The sequence below is a fragment of the Coturnix japonica genome, unplaced genomic scaffold (genome assembly GCF_054131305.1).
Source record: "Coturnix japonica strain WE unplaced genomic scaffold, WE-NBRP24 Scf043, whole genome shotgun sequence".
In the NCBI taxonomy this organism is placed as follows: Eukaryota; Metazoa; Chordata; class Aves; order Galliformes; family Phasianidae; genus Coturnix; species Coturnix japonica.
In genome coordinates, this window is record NW_028188946.1 from 523,520 (window position 1) to 542,349 (window position 18,830).

An 18,830-nucleotide genomic window follows, 5' to 3' on the forward strand; every position below is an offset into this window, starting at 1 on the left:
TTTTTCAGCTCTAACCCTGTTTTTCTTGGTTTTTTTCGGCTCTAACCCTGTTTTTCTTGGGTTTTTTTCGGCTCTAACCCTGTTTTTCTTGGTATTCTTCTGCTCTAACCCGGTTTTTCTTGGTTTTTTTCGGCTCTAACCCTGTTTTTCTTGGTTTTTTTCGGATCTAACCCTGTTTTTCTTGGTTTTCTTCCGTTCTAACCCGGTTTTTCTAGGTTTTTTTCGGCTCTAACCCTGTTTTTCTTGGTATTCTTCTGCTCTAACCCGGTTTTTCTTGGTTTTTTTCGGCTCTAACCCTGTTTTTCTTGGTTTTTTTCGGATCTAACCCTGTTTTTCTTGGTTTTCTTCCGTTCTAACCCGGTTTTTCTAGGTTTTTTTCGGCTCTAACCGTGTTTTTCTTGGTTTTTTCCGGCTCTAACCCTGCTTTTCTTGGTTTTCTTCCGCTCTAACCCTGTTTTTCTTGGTTTTCTTCCGCTCTAACCCTGTTTTTCTTGGTTTTCTTCCGTTCTAACCTGGCTTTTCTTGGTTTTTTTCGGCTCTAACCCTGTTTTTCTTGGTTTTCTTCGGCTCTAACCCTGTTTTTCTTGGTTTTCTTCAGCTCTAACCCTGCTTTTCTTGGTTTTCTTCAGCACTAACTTTGTTTTTCTTGGTTTTTTACGGCTCGAACCCTGTTTTTCTTGGTTTTTTCCGGCTTTAACCCTGCTTTTCTTGGTTTTCTTCAGCTCTAACCTTGTTTTTCTTGGTTTTCTTCTGTTCTAACCCTGTTTTTCTTGGTTTTCTTCCGCTCTAACCCTGTTTTTCTTGGTTTTCTTCCGTTCTAACCCGGCTTCTCTTGTTTTTTTTCGGCTCTAACCCTGTTTTTCTTGGTGTTATTCGGCTCTAACCCTGCTTTCCTTGGTTTTCTCCGGCTCTAACCCTGTTTTTCTTGGTTTTCTTCCGCTCTAACCCTGTTTTTCTTGGTTTTCTTCCGATCTAACCCTGTTTTTCTTGGTTTTTTTCGGCTCTAACCTTGCTTTTCTTGGTTTTCTTCAGCTCTAACCTTGTTTTTCTTGGTTTTCTTCTGTTCTAACCCGGATTTTCTTGGTTTTCTTCGGCTCTAACTCTGTTTTTCTTGGTTTTCTTCCGCTCTAACCCTGTTTTTCTTGGTTCTCTTCGGCTCTAACCCCGTTTTTCTTGGTTTTCTTCCGTTCTAACCCGGCTTTTCTTGGTTTTTTTCGGCTCTAACCCTGTTTTTCTTGTTTTTTTCCGGCTCTAACCCTATTTTTCTTGGTTTTCTTCCGTTCTAATCCTGTTTTTCTTGGTTTTCTTCCGCTCTAACCCGGCTTTTCTTGGTTTTTTTCGGCTCTAACCCTGTTTTTCTTGGTTTTCTTCCGTTCTAACCCGGCTTTTCTTGTTTTTTTTCGGCTATAACCCTGTTTTTCTTGGTTTATTTCGGCTCTAACCCTGTTTTCCTTGGTTTTATTCGGCTCTAACCCTGTTTTTCTTGGTTTTCTTCCGTTCTAACCCGGCTTTTCTTGGTTTTCCTCCGCTCTAACCCTGTTTTTCTTGGTTTCTTACGGCTCGAACCCTGATTTTCTTGGTTTTTTCCGGCTCTAACCCTGCTTTTCTTGGTTTTCTTCCGCTCAAACCCTGGTTTTCTTGGTTTTTTTCGGCTCTAACCCTGTTTTTCTTGGTTTTCTTCTGCTCTAACACTGTTTTTCTTGGTTTTCTCCGGCTCTAACCCTGTTTTTCTTGGTATTCTTATGCTCTCACCCTGTTTTTCTTGGTTTACTTCCTCTCTAACCTGGCTTTTCTTGGTTTTCTTCCTTTCTAACACTGTTATTCTTGGTTTTCTTCCAGTCTAACCCTGCTTTTCTTGGTTTTCTTCGGCTCTAACCCCGTTTTTCTTGGTTTTCTTCCGTTCTATCCCGGCTTTTCTTGGTTTTCTTCCGCTCTAACCCTGTTTTTATTGCTTTTCTACTGTTCTAACATGGCTTTTCTTGGTTTTTTTCGGCTCTAACCCTGCTTTCCTTGGTTTTCTCCGGCTCTAACCCTGTTTTTCTTGGTTTTCTTCCGCTCTAACCCTGTTTTTCTTGGTTTTCTTCGGCTCTAACCCTGTTTTTCTTGGTTTTCTTCAACTCTAACCCTTTTTTTCTTGTTTTTTTTCGGCTCTAACCCTGTTTTTCTTGGTTTTATTCTGCTCTAACCCTGTTTTTCTTGTTTTTCTTCCGCTCTAACCCAGTTTATCTTGGTTTTCTTCAGCTCTAATCCTGTTTTTCTTGGTTTTCTTCCGCTCTAACCCTGTTTTTCTTTGTTTTCTTCCGCTCTAACTCTGTTTTTCTTGGTTTTTTTCGGCTCTAACCCTGTTTTTCTTCGTTTTCTTCCGCTCTACCCTGCTTTTCTTGGTTATCTTCTGCTCTAACCACTTTTTTCTTGGATTTTCAACTCTAACCGTGTTTTTCTTGGTTTTCTTCGGCTCTAACCCTGTTTTTCTTGGTTTTCTTCCGTTCTAACTTGGCTTTTCTTGGTTTATTTCGGCTCTAACCCTGTTTTTCTTGGTTTCTTTTGTTCTAACACGGCTTTTCTTGTTTTTTTTTCGGCTCTACCCTGTTTTTCTTGGTTTTCTTTTGTTCTAACACGGCTTTACTTGGTTTTTTTCGGCTCTAACCCTGTTTTTCTTGGTTTATTTCGGCTCTAACCCTGTTTTTCTTGGTTTTCTTCGGCTCTAACCCTGTTTTTCTTGGTTTTCTTCCGCTCTAACCCTGCTTTTCTTGGTTTTCTTCAGCACTAACCCTGTTTTTCTTGGTTTTTTACGGCTCGAACCCTGTTTTTCTTGGTTTTTTTCTGCTTTAACCCTGCTTTTCTTGGTTTTCTTCAGCACTAACCTTGTTTTTCTTGGTTTTCTTCTGTTCTAACCCTGTTTTTCTTGGTTTTCTTCCGCTCTAACCCTGTTTTTCTTAGTTTTCTTCCGTTCTAACCCGGCTTCTCTTGTTTTTTTTCGGCTCTAACCTTGTTTTTCTTGGTGTTATTCGGCTCTAACCCTGCTTTCCTTGGTTTTCTCCGGCTCTAACCCTGTTTTTCTTGGTTATCTTCCGCTCTAACCCTGTTTTTCTTGGTTTTCTTCCACTCTAACCCTGTTTTTCTTTGTTTTTTTCGGCTCTAACTTTGTTTTTCTTGGTTTTCTTCCGCTCTAACCCTGTTTTTCTTGGTTCTCTTCGGCTCTAACCCCGTTTTTCTTGGTTTTCTTCCGTTCTAACCCGGCTTTTCTTGGTTTTCTTCCGCTCTAACCCTGTTTTTCTTGGTTTTATTCTGCTCTAACCCTGTTTTTCTTGTTTTTTTTCGGCTCTAACCCTGTTTTTCTTGGTTTTTTTCGGCTCTAACCCTGTTTTTCTTGGTTTTTTTCGGCTCTAACCCGGTTTTTCTTGGTTTTTTTCCGCTCTAACCCTGTTTTTCTTGGTTCTCCTCCACTCTAACCCTGTTTTTCTTAGTTTTCTTCCGTTCTAACCCGGCTTTTCTTGGTTTTTTTCGGCTCTAACCCTGTTTTTCTTGTTTTTTTCCGGCTCTAACCCTATTTTTCTTGGTTTTCTTCCGTTCTAATCCTGTTTTTCTTGGTTTTCTTCCGCTCTAACCCGGCTTTTCTTGTTTTTTTCGGCTCTAACCCTGTTTTTCTTGGTTTTCTTCTGTTCTAACCCGGCTTTTCTTGTTTTTTTCGGCTCTAACCCTGTTTTTCTTGGTTTTCTTTTGTTCTAACCTGGCTTTTCTTGGTTTTTTTCAGCTCTAACCCTGTTTTTCTTGGTTTATTTCGGCTCTAACCCTGTTTTCCTTGGTTTTATTCGACTCTAACCCTGTTTTTCTTGGTTTTCTTCCGTTCTAACCCTGTTTTTCTTGGTTTTCCTTCGCTCTAACCCTGTTTTTCTTGGTTTCTTACGGCTCGAACCCTGTTTTTCTTGGTTTTTTTCAACTCTAACCCTGTTTTTCTTGGTTTTCTTCCGCTCAAACCCTGGTTTTCTTCTGTTTTTCGGCTCTAACCCTGTTTTTCTTCGTTTTCTTCTGCTCTAACCCTGTTTTTCTTGGTTTTCTTAAGCTCTAACCCTGTTTATCTTGGTTTTCTTACGTTCTAACCCGGCTTTTCTTGGTTTTCTTCCGCTCTAACCCTGTTTTTTTTGGTTTTCTTCCGATCTAACCTTGCTTTTCTTCGTTTTTTCCCGCTCTAACCAAGAAAAACAGGGTTATAGCCGAAGAAAACCGAGAAAAGCCGGGTTAGAACGGAAAAAAACCAAGAAAAACAGGGTTATAGCCAAAAAAAACCAAGAAAAGCAGGGTTAGAACAAAAGAAAACCAAGAAAAACAGGGTTTGAGCCGAAGAAAATCAATTAAAGCCGGGTTAAAACGGAAGAAAACCAAGAAAAATGGGGTTAGAGCCGAAGAAAACCAAGAAAAACTAGGTTAGAGCGGAAGAAACCCAAGAAAAAAAGGTTAGAGCCGAAAGAAACCATGAAAATCAGGGTTAGAGCCAAAAAAACCCAAGAAAAACAGGGTTAGAGCCGAAAAAATCCAAGAAAAACAGGGTTAGAGCCGAAAAAAACCAAGAAAAGCAGGGTTAGAGCGGAAGAAAACCAAGAAAAACAGGATTAGAACCGAAAAAAAACAAGAAAAACAGGGTTAGAGCCGAAAAAAACCAAGAACAACAGGGTTAGAGGCGAAGAAAACCAAGAAAAACAGGGATAGAGCGGAAGAAAACCAAGAAAAACAGGGTAAGAGCCGAAAAAAACCAAGAAAAGCCGGGTTAGAACGGAAGAAAACCAAGAAAAACAGGGTTAGGGCCAAAAAAAACCAAGAAAAACAAGGTTAGATCCGAAAAAAACCGAGAAAAACAGGGTAAGAGCCGAAAAAAACCAAGAAAAACAGGGTTATATCGGAAAAAACCAAGAAAAACAGGGTAAGAGCCAAAAACAACCAAGAAAAAAAACCCTAACTTTAACCCTAACCCTAACCCTAACCCTAACCCTAACCCTAACCCTAACCCTAACCCTAACCCTAACCCTAAACCTAACCCTAACCCTAACCCTAACCCTAACCCTAACCCTAACCCTAACCCTAATCCTAACCCTAACCCGAACCCTAACCCTAGCCCTAACCCTAACCCTAACCCTAACCCTAACCCTAACCCTAACCCTAACCCTAACCCTACTCTAGCCCTAACCCTAACCCTAACCCTAACCCTAACCCTAACCCTAACCCTAACCCTAACCCTAACCCTAACCCTAACCCTAACCCTAACCCTAACCCTAACCCTAACCCTAACCCTAACCCTAACCCTAACCCTAACCCTAACCCTAACCCTAACCCTACTCTAGCCCTAACCCTAACCCTAACCCTAACCCTAACCCTAACCCTAACCCTAACCCTAACCCTAACCCTAACCCTAACCCTAACCCTAACCCTAACCCTACTCTAGCCCTAAACCTAACCCTAACCCTAACCCTAACCCTAACCCTAACCCTAACCCTAACCCTAACCCTAACCCTAACCCTAACCCTAACCCTAACCCTAACCCTAACCCTAACCCTAACCCTAACCCTAACCCTACTCTAGCCCTAACCCTAACCCTAACCCTAACCCTAACCCTAACCCTAACCCTAACCCTAACCCTAACCCTAACCCTAACCCTAACCCTACCCTAACCCTAACCCTACTCTAGCCCTAACCCTAACCCTAACCCTAACCCTAACCCTAACCCTAACCCTAACCCTAACCCTAACCCTAACCCTAACCCTAACCCTAACCCTAACCCTACCCTAACCCTAACCCTACTCTAGCCCTAACCCTTACCCTAACCCTAACCCTAACCCTAACCCCTTTTTTCTACTCTAACCCTGTTTTTCTTGGTTTTCTTCCGCTCTAACCCTGTTTTTCTTGGTTTTCTTCCGTTCTAAATCTGCTTTCTTGGTTTTCTTGGGCTCTAACCCTGGTTTTCTTGGTTTTATTCCGCTCTAACCCTGGTTTTCTTGGTTTTTTTTCGGCTCTAACCCTGTTTTTCTTGGTTTTCTTCGGCTCTTACCCCGTTTTTCTTGGTTTTCTTCGGCTCTAACCCGTTTTTCTTGGTTTTCTTCCGTTCTAAACCGGCTTTTCTTGGTTTTTTTTTGCTCTAACCCTGTATTTCTTGGTTTTTTTTCAGCTCTAACCCTGTTTTTCTTGTTTTTTTTCGGCTCTAACCCTGTTTTTCTTGGGTTTTTTTCGGCTCTAACCCTGTTTTTCTTGGTATTCTTCTGCTCTAACCCGGTTTTTCTTGGTTTTTTTCGGCTCTAACCCTGTTTTTCTTGGTTTTTTTCGGATCTAACCCTGTTTTTCTTGGTTTTCTTCCGTTCTAACCCGGTTTTTCTAGGTTTTTTTCGGCTCTAACCGTGTTTTTCTTGGTTTTTTCCGGCTCTAACCCTGCTTTTCTTGGTTTTCTTCCGCTCTAACCCTGTTTTTCTTGGTTTTCTTCTGCTCTAACCCTGTTTTTCTTGGTTTTCTTCCGTTCTAACCTGGCTTTTCTTGGTTTTTTTCGGCTCTAACCCTGTTTTTCTTGGTTTTCTTCGGCTCTAACCCTGTTTTTCTTGGTTTTCTTCAGCTCTAACCCTGCTTTTCTTGGTTTTCTTCAGCACTAACTTTGTTTTTCTTGGTTTTTTACGGCTCGAACCCTGTTTTTCTTGGTTTTTTCCGGCTTTAACCCTGCTTTTCTTGGTTTTCTTCAGCTCTAACCTTGTTTTTCTTGGTTTTCTTCTGTTCTAACCCTGTTTTTCTTGGTTTTCTTCCGCTCTAACCCTGTTTTTCTTGGTTTTCTTCCGTTCTAACCCGGCTTCTCTTGTTTTTTTTCGGCTCTAACCCTGTTTTTCTTGGTGTTATTCGGCTCTAACCCTGCTTTCCTTGGTTTTCTCCGGCTCTAACCCTGTTTTTCTTGGTTTTCTTCCGCTCTAACCCTGTTTTTCTTGGTTTTCTTCCGATCTAACCCTGTTTTTCTTGGTTTTTTTCAACTCTAACCTTGCTTTTCTTGGTTTTCTTCAGCTCTAACCTTGTTTTTCTTGGTTTTCTTCTGTTCTAACCCGGATTTTCTTGGTTTTCTTCGGCTCTAACTCTGTTTTTCTTGGTTTTCTTCCGCTCTAACCCTGTTTTTCTTGGTTCTCTTCGGCTCTAACCCCGTTTTTCTTGGTTTTCTTCCGTTCTAACCCGGCTTTTCTTGGTTTTCTTCCGTTCTAACCCTGTTTTTCTTGGTTTTTTTCGGCTCTAACCCTGTTTTTCTTGGTTTTTTTCGGCTCTAACCCTGTTTTTCTTGTTTTTTTTCGGCTCTAACCCTGTTTTTCTTGTTTTTTTTCGGCTCTAACCCAGTTTTTCTTGGTTTTTTTCGGCTCTAACCCTGCTTTTCTTGGTTCTCCTCCGCTCTAACCCTGTTTTTGTTAGTTTTCTTCCGTTCTAACCCGGCTTTTCTTGGTTTTTTTCGGCTCTAACCCTGTTTTTCTTGTTTTTTTCCGGCTCTAACCCTATTTTTCTTGGTTTTCTTCCGTTCTAATCCTGTTTTTCTTGGTTTTCTTCCGCTCTAACCCGGCTTTTCTTGGTTTTTTTCGGCTCTAACCCTGTTTTTCTTGGTTTTCTTCCGTTCTAACCCGGCTTTTCTTGTTTTTTTTCGGCTATAACCCTGTTTTTCTTGGTTTATTTCGGCTCTAACCCTGTTTTCCTTGGTTTTATTCCGCTCTAACCCTGTTTTTCTTGGTTCTCCTCCGCTCTAACCCTGTTTTTCTTAGCTTTCTTCTGTTCTAACCCGGCTTTTCTTGGTTTTTTTCGGCTCTAACCCTGTTTTTCTTGTTTTTTTCCGGCTCTAACCCTATTTTTCTTGGTTTTCTTCCGTTCTAATCCTGTTTTTCTTGGTTTTCTTCCGCTCTAACCCGGCTTTTCTTGGTTTTTTTCGGCTCTAACCCTGTTTTTCTTGGTTTTCTTCCGTTCTAACCCGGCTTTTCTTGTTTTTTTCGGCTCTAACCCTGTTTTTCTTGGTTTTCTTTTGCTCTAACCTGGCTTTTCTTGGTTTTTTTCAGCTCTAACCCTGTTTTTCTTGGTTTATTTCGGCTCTAACCCTGTTTTCCTTGGTTTTATTCGACTCTAACCCTGTTTTTCTTGGTTTTCTTCCGTTCTAACCTTATTTTTCTTGGTTTTCCTTCGCTCTAACCCTGTTTTTCTTGGTTTCTTACGGCTCGAACCCTGTTTTTCTTGGTTTTTTTCAACTCTAACCCTGTTTTTCTTGGTTTTCTTCCGCTCAAACCCTGGTTTTCTTGTGTTTATCGGCTCTAACCCTGTTTTTCTTCGTTTTCTTCTGCTCTAACCCTGTTTTTCTTGGTTTTCTTCGGCTCTAACCCTGTTTATCTTGGTTTTCTTTAGTTCTAACTTGGCTTTTCTTGGTTTTCTTCCGCTCTAACCCTGTTTTTTTTGGTTTTCTTCCGATCTAACCTTGCTTTTCTTGGTTTTTTCCCGCTCTAACCAAGAAAAACAGGGTTATAGCCAAAAAAAACCAAGAAAAGCAGGGTTAGAACAATAGAAAACCAAGAAAAACAGGGTTTGAGCCGAAGAAAACCAATTAAAGCCGGGTTAGAACGGAAGAAAACCAAGAAAAACGGGGTTAGAGCCGAAGAAAACCAAGAAAAACTAGGTTAGAGCGGAAGAAACCCAAGAAAAAAAGGTTAGAGCCGAAAGAAACCAAGAAAATCAGGGTTAGAGCCAAAAAAACCCAAGAAAAACAGGGTTAGAGCCAAAAAAAACCAAGAAAAACAGGGTTAGAGCCGAAAAAAACCAAGAAAAGCAGTGTTAGAGCGGAAGAAAACCAAGAAAAACGGGGTTAGAGCCGAAGAAAACCAAGAAAAACATGGTTAGAGTGGAAGAAAACCTAGAAAAACGGGGTTAGAGCCGAAAAAATCTAAGAAAAACAGGGGTAGAGCCGAAAAAAAACAAGAAAAACAGGGTTAGAGCCGAAGAAAACCAAGAAAAACAGGGTTAGAGCGGAAGAAAACCAAGAAAAGCCGGGTTAGAACGGAAAAAATCCCAGAAAAACAGGGTTAGAGCGGAAGAAAAGCAAGAAAAGCCGTTTTAGAACGGAAGAAAACCAAGAAAAACAGGGTTAGAGCGGAAGAAAACCAAGAAAAGCAGGGTTAGAGTGGAAGAAAACCAAGAAAAACAGGGTTAGAGCCGAAAAAAAACAAGAAAAACAGGGTTAGAGCCGAAAAAAACCAAGAACAACAGGGTTAGAGCCGAAGAAAACCAAGAAAAACAGGGTTACAGCGGAAGAAAACCAAGAAAAACAGGGTAAGAGCCGAAAAAAACCAAGAAAAGCCGGGTTAGAACAAAAGAAAACCAAGAAAAACAGGGTTAGGGCCAAAAAAAACCAAGAAAAACAAGGTTAGATCCGAAAAAAACCGAGAAAAACAGGGTAAGAGCCGAAAAAAACCAAGAAAAACAGGGTTATATCGGAAGAAAACCAAGAAAAACAGGGTAAGAGCCAAAAAAAACCAAAAAAAAAACCCTAACTTCAACCCTAACCCTAACCCTAACCCTAACCCTAACCCTAACCCTAACCCTAACCCTAACCCTAACCCTAATCCTAACCCTAACCCGAACCCTAACCCTAGCCCTAACCCTCACCCTAACCCTAACCCTAACCCTAACCCTAACCCTAACCCTAACCCTAACCCTAACCCTAACCCTAACCCTACTCTAGCCCTAACCCTAACCCTAACCCTAACCCTAACCCTAACCCTAACCCTAACCCTAACCCTAACCCTAACCCTAACCCTAACCCTAACCCTAACCCTAACCCTAACCCTAACCCTACTCTAGCCCTAAACCTAACCCTAACCCTAACCCTAACCCTAACCCTAACCCTAACCCTAACCCTAACCCTAACCCTAACCCTAACCCTAACCCTAACCCTACTCTAGCCCTAACCTTAACCCTAACCCTAACCCTAACCCTAACCCTAACCCTAACCCTAACCCTAACCCTAACCCTAACCCTACTCTAGCCCTAACCCTAACCCTAACCCTAACCCTAACCCTAACCCTAACCCTAACCCTAACCCTAACCCTAACCCTAACCCTAACCCTAACCCTACCCTAACCCTAACCCTACTCTAGCCCTAACCCTAACCCTAACCCTAACCCTAACCCTAACCCTAACCCTAACCCTAACCCTAACCCTAACCCTAACCCTACCCTAACCCTAACCCTACTCTAGCCCTAACCCTTACCCTAACCCTAACCCTAACCCTAACCCCTTTTTTCTACTCTAACCCTGTTTTTCTTGGTTTTCTTCCGCTCTAACCCTGTTTTTCTTGGTTTTCTTCCGTTCTAAATCTGCTTTCTTGGTTTTCTTGGGCTCTAACCCTGGTTTTCTTGGTTTTATTCCGCTCTAACCCTGGTTTTCTTGGTTTTTTTTCGGCTCTAACCCTGTTTTTCTTGGTTTTCTTCGGCTCTTACCCCGTTTTTCTTGGTTTTCTTCGGCTCTAACCCGTTTTTCTTGGTTTTCTTCCGTTCTAAACCGGCTTTTCTTGGTTTTTTTTTGCTCTAACCCTGTATTTCTTGGTTTTTTTTCAGCTCTAACCCTGTTTTTCTTGGTTTTTTTCGGCTCTAACCCTGTTTTTCTTGGGTTTTTTTCGGCTCTAACCCTGTTTTTCTTGGTATTCTTCTGCTCTAACCCGGTTTTTCTTGGTTTTTTTCGGCTCTAACCCTGTTTTTCTTGGTTTTTTTCGGATCTAACCCTGTTTTTCTTGGTTTTCTTCCGTTCTAACCCGGTTTTTCTAGGTTTTTTTCGGCTCTAACCCTGTTTTTCTTGGTATTCTTCTGCTCTAACCCGGTTTTTCTTGGTTTTTTTCGGCTCTAACCCTGTTTTTCTTGGTTTTTTTCGGATCTAACCCTGTTTTTCTTGGTTTTCTTCCGTTCTAACCCGGTTTTTCTAGGTTTTTTTCGGATCTAACCGTGTTTTTCTTGGTTTTTTCCGGCTCTAACCCTGCTTTTCTTGGTTTTCTTCCGCTCTAACCCTGTTTTTCTTGGTTTTCTTCCGCTCTAACCCTGTTTTTCTTGGTTTTCTTCCGTTCTAACCTGGCTTTTCTTGGTTTTTTTCGGCTCTAACCCTGTTTTTCTTGGTTTTCTTCGGCTCTAACCCTGTTTTTCTTGGTTTTCTTCAGCTCTAACCCTGCTTTTCTTGGTTTTCTTCAGCACTAACTTTGTTTTTCTTGTTTTTTTACGGCTCGAACCCTGTTTTTCTTGGTTTTTTCCGGCTTTAACCCTGCTTTTCTTGGTTTTCTTCAGCTCTAACCTTGTTTTTCTTGGTTTTCTTCTGTTCTAACCCTGTTTTTCTTGGTTTTCTTCCGCTCTAACCCTGTTTTTCTTGGTTTTCTTCCGTTCTAACCCGGCTTCTCTTGTTTTTTTTCGGCTCTAACCCTGTTTTTCTTGGTGTTATTCGGCTCTAACCCTGCTTTCCTTGGTTTTCTCCGGCTCTAACCCTGTTTTTCTTGGTTTTCTTCCGCTCTAACCCTGTTTTTCTTGGTTTTCTTCCGATCTAACCCTGTTTTTCTTGGTTTTTTTCGGCTCTAACCTTGTTTTTCTTGGTTTTCTTCTGTTCTAACCCGGATTTTCTTGGTTTTCTTCGGCTCTAACTCTGTTTTTCTTGGTTTTCTTCCGCTCTAACCCTGTTTTTCTTGGTTCTCTTCGGCTCTAACCCCGTTTTTCTTGGTTTTCTTCCGTTCTAACCCGGCTTTTCTTGGTTTTCTTCCGTTCTAACCCTGTTTTTCTTGGTTTTTTTCGGCTCTAACCCTGTTTTTCTTGGTTTTTTTCGGATCTAACCCTGTTTTTCTTGGTTTTCTTCCGTTCTAACCCGGTTTTTCTAGGTTTTTTTCGGCTCTAACCCTGTTTTTCTTGGTATTCTTCTGCTCTAACCCGGTTTTTCTTGGTTTTTTTCGGCTCTAACCCTGTTTTTCTTGGTTTTTTTCGGATCTAACCCTGTTTTTCTTGGTTTTCTTCCGTTCTAACCCGGTTTTTCTAGGTTTTTTTCGGCTCTAACCGTGTTTTTCTTGGTTTTTTCCGGCTCTAACCCTGCTTTTCTTGGTTTTCTTCCGCTCTAACCCTGTTTTTCTTGGTTTTCTTCCGCTCTAACCCTGTTTTTCTTGGTTTTCTTCCGTTCTAACCTGGCTTTTCTTGGTTTTTTTCGGCTCTAACCCTGTTTTTCTTGGTTTTCTTCGGCTCTAACCCTGTTTTTCTTGGTTTTCTTCAGCTCTAACCCTGCTTTTCTTGGTTTTCTTCAGCACTAACTTTGTTTTTCTTGTTTTTTTACGGCTCGAACCCTGTTTTTCTTGGTTTTTTCCGGCTTTAACCCTGCTTTTCTTGGTTTTCTTCAGCTCTAACCTTGTTTTTCTTGGTTTTCTTCTGTTCTAACCCTGTTTTTCTTGGTTTTCTTCCGCTCTAACCCTGTTTTTCTTGGTTTTCTTCCGTTCTAACCCGGCTTCTCTTGTTTTTTTTCGGCTCTAACCCTGTTTTTCTTGGTGTTATTCGGCTCTAACCCTGCTTTCCTTGGTTTTCTCCGGCTCTAACCCTGTTTTTCTTGGTTTTCTTCCGCTCTAACCCTGTTTTTCTTGGTTTTCTTCCGATCTAACCCTGTTTTTCTTGGTTTTTTTCGGCTCTAACCTTGTTTTTCTTGGTTTTCTTCTGTTCTAACCCGGATTTTCTTGGTTTTCTTCGGCTCTAACTCTGTTTTTCTTGGTTTTCTTCCGCTCTAACCCTGTTTTTCTTGGTTCTCTTCGGCTCTAACCCCGTTTTTCTTGGTTTTCTTCCGTTCTAACCCGGCTTTTCTTGGTTTTCTTCCGTTCTAACCCTGTTTTTCTTGGTTTTTTTCGGCTCTAACCCTGTTTTTCTTGGTTTTTTTCGGCTCTAACCCTGTTTTTCTTGTTTTTTTTCGGCTCTAACCCTGTTTTTCTTGTTTTTTTTCGGCTCTAACCCAGTTTTTCTTGGTTTTTTTCGGCTCTAACCCTGCTTTTCTTGGTTCTCCTCCGCTCTAACCCTGTTTTTGTTAGTTTTCTTCCGTTCTAACCCGGCTTTTCTTGGTTTTTTTCGGCTCTAACCCTGTTTTTCTTGTTTTTTTCCGGCTCTAACCCTATTTTTCTTGGTTTTCTTCCGTTCTAATCCTGTTTTTCTTGGTTTTCTTCCGCTCTAACCCGGCTTTTCTTGGTTTTTTTCGGCTCTAACCCTGTTTTTCTTGGTTTTCTTCCGTTCTAACCCGGCTTTTCTTGTTTTTTTTCGGCTATAACCCTGTTTTTCTTGGTTTATTTCGGCTCTAACCCTGTTTTCCTTGGTTTTATTCGGCTCTAACCCTGTTTTTCTTGGTTTTCTTCCGCTCTAACCCGGCTTTTTTTGGTTTTCCTCCGCTCTAACCCTGTTTTTCTTGGTTTCTTACGGCTCGAACCCTGATTTTCTTGGTTTTTTCCGGCTCTAACCCTGCTTTTCTTGGTTTTCTTCCGCTCAAACCCTGGTTTTCTTGGTTTTTTTCGGCTCTAACCCTGTTTTTCTTGGTTTTCTTCTGCTCTAACACTGTTTTTCTTGGTTTTCTCCGGCTCTAACCCTGTTTTTCTTGGTATTCTTATGCTCTCACCCTGTTTTTCTTGGTTTACTTCCTCTCTAACCTGGCTTTTCTTGGTTTTCTTCCTTTCTAACACTGTTATTCTTGGTTTTCTTCCAGTCTAACCCTGCTTTTCTTGGTTTTCTTCGGCTCTAACCCCGTTTTTCTTGGTTTTCTTCCGTTCTATCCCGGCTTTTCTTGGTTTTCTTCCGCTCTAACCCTGTTTTTATTGCTTTTCTACTGTTCTAACATGGCTTTTCTTGGTTTTTTTCGGCTCTAACCCTGCTTTCCTTGGTTTTCTCCGGCTCTAACCCTGTTTTTCTTGGTTTTCTTCCGCTCTAACCCTGTTTTTCTTGGTTTTCTTCGGCTCTAACCCTGTTTTTCTTGGTTTTCTTCAACTCTAACCCTTTTTTTCTTGTTTTTTTTCGGCTCTAACCCTGTTTTTCTTGGTTTTATTCTGCTCTAACCCTGTTTTTCTTGTTTTTCTTCCGCTCTAACCCAGTTTATCTTGGTTTTCTTCAGCTCTAATCCTGTTTTTCTTGGTTTTCTTCCGCTCTAACCCTGTTTTTCTTTGTTTTCTTCCGCTCTAACTCTGTTTTTCTTGGTTTTTTTCGGCTCTAACCCTGTTTTTCTTCGTTTTCTTCCGCTCTACCCTGCTTTTCTTGGTTATCTTCTGCTCTAACCACTTTTTTCTTGGATTTTCAACTCTAACCGTGTTTTTCTTGGTTTTCTTCGGCTCTAACCCTGTTATTCTTGGTTTTCTTCCGTTCTAACCCGGCTTTTCTTGGTTTATTTCGGCTCTAACCCTGTTTTTCTTGGTTTCTTTTGTTCTAACACGGCTTTTCTTGTTTTTTTTTCGGCTCTACCCTGTTTTTCTTGGTTTTCTTTTGTTCTAACACGGCTTTACTTGGTTTTTTTCGGCTCTAACCCTGTTTTTCTTGGTTTATTTCGGCTCTAACCCTGTTTTTCTTGGTTTTCTTCGGCTCTAACCCTGTTTTTCTTGGTTTTCTTCCGCTCTAACCCTGCTTTTCTTGGTTTTCTTCAGCACTAACCCTGTTTTTCTTGGTTTTTTACGGCTCGAACCCTGTTTTTCTTGGTTTTTTTCTGCTTTAACCCTGCTTTTCTTGGTTTTCTTCAGCACTAACCTTGTTTTTCTTGGTTTTCTTCTGTTCTAACCCTGTTTTTCTTGGTTTTCTTCCGCTCTAACCCTGTTTTTCTTAGTTTTCTTCCGTTCTAACCCGGCTTCTCTTGTTTTTTTTCGGCTCTAACCTTGTTTTTCTTGGTGTTATTCGGCTCTAACCCTGCTTTCCTTGGTTTTCTCCGGCTCTAACCCTGTTTTTCTTGGTTATCTTCCGCTCTAACCCTGTTTTTCTTGGTTTTCTTCCGCTCTAACCCTGTTTTTCTTTGTTTTTTTCGGCTCTAACTTTGTTTTTCTTGGTTTTCTTCCGCTCTAACCCTGTTTTTCTTGGTTCTCTTCGGCTCTAACCCCGTTTTTCTTGGTTTTCTTCCGTTCTAACCCGGCTTTTCTTGGTTTTCTTCCGCTCTAACCCTGTTTTTCTTGGTTTTATTCTGCTCTAACCCTGTTTTTCTTGTTTTTTTTCGGCTCTAACCCTGTTTTTCTTGGTTTTTTTCGGCTCTAACCCTGTTTTTCTTGGTTTTTTTCGGCTCTAACCCGGTTTTTCTTGGTTTTTTTCCGCTCTAACCCTGTTTTTCTTGGTTCTCCTCCACTCTAACCCTGTTTTTCTTAGTTTTCTTCCGTTCTAACCCGGCTTTTCTTGGTTTTTATCGGCTCTAACCCTGTTTTTCTTGTTTTTTTCCGGCTCTAACCCTATTTTTCTTGGTTTTCTTCCGTTCTAATCCTGTTTTTCTTGGTTTTCTTCCGCTCTAACCCGGCTTTTCTTGTTTTTTTTCGGCTCTAACCCTGTTTTTCTTGGTTTTCTTCTGTTCTAACCCGGCTTTTCTTGTTTTTTTCGGCTCTAACCCTGTTTTTCTTGGTTTTCTTTTGTTCTAACCTGGCTTTTCTTGGTTTTTTTCAGCTCTAACCCTGTTTTTCTTGGTTTATTTCGGCTCTAACCCTGTTTTCCTTGGTTTTATTCGACTCTAACCCTGTTTTTCTTGGTTTTCTTCCGTTCTAACCCTGTTTTTCTTGGTTTTCCTTCGCTCTAACCCTGTTTTTCTTGGTTTCTTACGGCTCGAACCCTGTTTTTCTTGGTTTTTTTCAACTCTAACCCTGTTTTTCTTGGTTTTCTTCCGCTCAAACCCTGGTTTTCTTCTGTTTTTCGGCTCTAACCCTGTTTTTCTTCGTTTTCTTCTGCTCTAACCCTGTTTTTCTTGGTTTTCTTAAGCTCTAACCCTGTTTATCTTGGTTTTCTTACGTTCTAACCCGGCTTTTCTTGGTTTTCTTCCGCTCTAACCCTGTTTTTTTTGGTTTTCTTCCGATCTAACCTTGCTTTTCTTGGTTTTTTCCCGCTCTAACCAAGAAAAACAGGGTTATAGCCGAAGAAAACCGAGAAAAGCCGGGTTAGAACGGAAAAAAACCAAGAAAAACAGGGTTATAGCCAAAAAAAACCAAGAAAAGCAGGGTTAGAACAAAAGAAAACCAAGAAAAACAGGGTTTGAGCCGAAGAAAATCAATTAAAGCCGGGTTAAAACGGAAGAAAACCAAGAAAAATGGGGTTAGAGCCGAAGAAAACCAAGAAAAACTAGGTTAGAGCGGAAGAAACCCAAGAAAAAAAGGTTAGAGCCGAAAGAAACCATGAAAATCAGGGTTAGAGCCAAAAAAACCCAAGAAAAACAGGGTTAGAGCCGAAAAAATCCAAGAAAAACAGGGTTAGAGCCGAAAAAAACCAAGAAAAGCAGGGTTAGAGCGGAAGAAAACCAAGAAAAACAGGATTAGAACCGAAAAAAAACAAGAAAAACAGGGTTAGAGCCGAAAAAAACCAAGAACAACAGGGTTAGAGGCGAAGAAAACCAAGAAAAACAGGGATAGAGCGGAAGAAAACCAAGAAAAACAGGGTAAGAGCCGAAAAAAACCAAGAAAAGCCGGGTTAGAACGGAAGAAAACCAAGAAAAACAGGGTTAGGGCCAAAAAAAACCAAGAAAAACAAGGTTAGATCCGAAAAAAACCGAGAAAAACAGGGTAAGAGCCGAAAAAAACCAAGAAAAACAGGGTTATATCGGAAAAAACCAAGAAAAACAGGGTAAGAGCCAAAAACAACCAAGAAAAAAAACCCTAACTTTAACCCTAACCCTAACCCTAACCCTAACCCTAACCCTAACCCTAACCCTAACCCTAACCCTAACCCTAAACCTAACCCTAACCCTAACCCTAACCCTAACCCTAACCCTAACCCTAATCCTAACCCTAACCCGAACCCTAACCCTAGCCCTAACCCTAACCCTAACCCTAACCCTAACCCTAACCCTAACCCTAACCCTAACCCTACTCTAGCCCTAACCCTAACCCTAACCCTAACCCTAACCCTAACCCTAACCCTAACCCTAACCCTAACCCTAACCCTAACCCTAACCCTAACCCTAACCCTACTCTAGCCCTAACCCTAACCCTAACCCTAACCCTAACCCTAACCCTAACCCTAACCCTAACCCTAACCCTAACCCTAACCCTAACCCTAACCCTAACCCTACTCTAGCCCTAACCCTAACCCTAACCCTAACCCTAACCCTAACCCTAACCCTAACCCTAACCCTAACCCTAACCCTAATCCTAACCCGAACCCTAACCCTAGCCCTAACCCTAACCCTAACCCTAACCCTAACCCTAACCATAACCCTAACCCTAACCCTAACCCTAACCCTACTCTAGCCCTAACCCTAACCCTAACCCTAACCCTAACCCTAACCCTACTCTAGCCCTAACTCTAACCCTAACGCTAACCCTAACCCTAACCCTAACCCTAACCCTAACCCTAACCCTAAGCCTAACCCTAACCCTAACCCTAACCCTAACCCTAACCCTAACCCTACTCTAGCCCTAACCCTAACCCTAACCCTAACCCTAACCCTAACCCTAACCCTAACCCTAACCCTAACCCTAACCCTAACCCTAACCCTACCCTAACCCTAACCCTACTCTAGCCCTAACCCTAACCCTAACCCTAACCCTAACCCTAACCCTAACCCTAACCCTAACCCTAACCCTAACCCTAACCCTAACCCTAACCCTAACCCTAACCCTACCCTAACCCTAACCCTACTCTAGCCCTAACCCTAACCCTAACCCTAACCCTAACCCTAACCCTAACCCTAACCCCTTTTTTCTACTCTAACCCTGTTTTTCTTGGTTTTCTTCCGCTCTAACCCTGTTTTTCTTGGTTTTCTTCCGTTCTAAATCTGCTTTCCTTGGTTTTCTTGGGCTCTAACCCTGGTTTTCTTGGTTTTATTCCGCTCTAACCCTGGTTTTCTTGGGTTTTTTTCGGCTCTAACCCTGTTTTTCTTGGTTTTCTTCGGCTCTAACCCGTTTTTCTTGGTTTTCTTCCGTTCTTAACCGGCTTTTCTTGGTTTTTTTTTGCTCTAACCCTGTATTTCTTGGTTTTTTTTCAGCTCTAACCCTGTTTTTCTTGGTTTTTTTCGGCTCTAACCCTGTTTTTCTTGGTTTTTTTTCGGCTCTAACCCTGTTTTTCTTGGTATTCTTCTGCTCTAACCCGGTTTTTCTTGGTTTTTTTCGGCTCTAACCCTGTTTTTCTTGGTTTTTTTCGGATCTAACCCTGTTTTTCTTGGTTTTCTTCCGTTCTAACCCGGTTTTTCTAGGTTTTTTTCGGCTCTAACCCTGTTTTTCTTGGTTTTTTCCGGCTCTACCCTGTTTTCTTGGTTTTCTTCCGCTCTAACCCTGTTTTTCTTGGTTTTCTTCCGCTCTAACCCTGTTTTTCTTGGTTTTCTTCCGTTCTAACCTGGCTTTTCTTGGTTTTCTTCAGCTCTAACCCCGTTTTTCTTGGTTTTCTTCCGTTCTATCCCGGCTTTTCTTGGTTTTCTTCCGCTCTAACCCTGTTTTTATTGCTTTTCTACTGTTCTAACATGGCTTTTCTTGGTTTTTTTCGGCTCAAACCCTGCTTTCCTTGGTTTTCTCCGGCTCTAACCCTGTTTTTCTTGGTTTTCTTCCGTTCTAAATCTGCTTTCCTTGGTTTTCTTGGGCTCTAACCCTGGTTTTCTTGGTTTTATTCCGCTCTAACCCTGGTTTTCTTGTTTTTTTTTCGGCTCTAACCCTG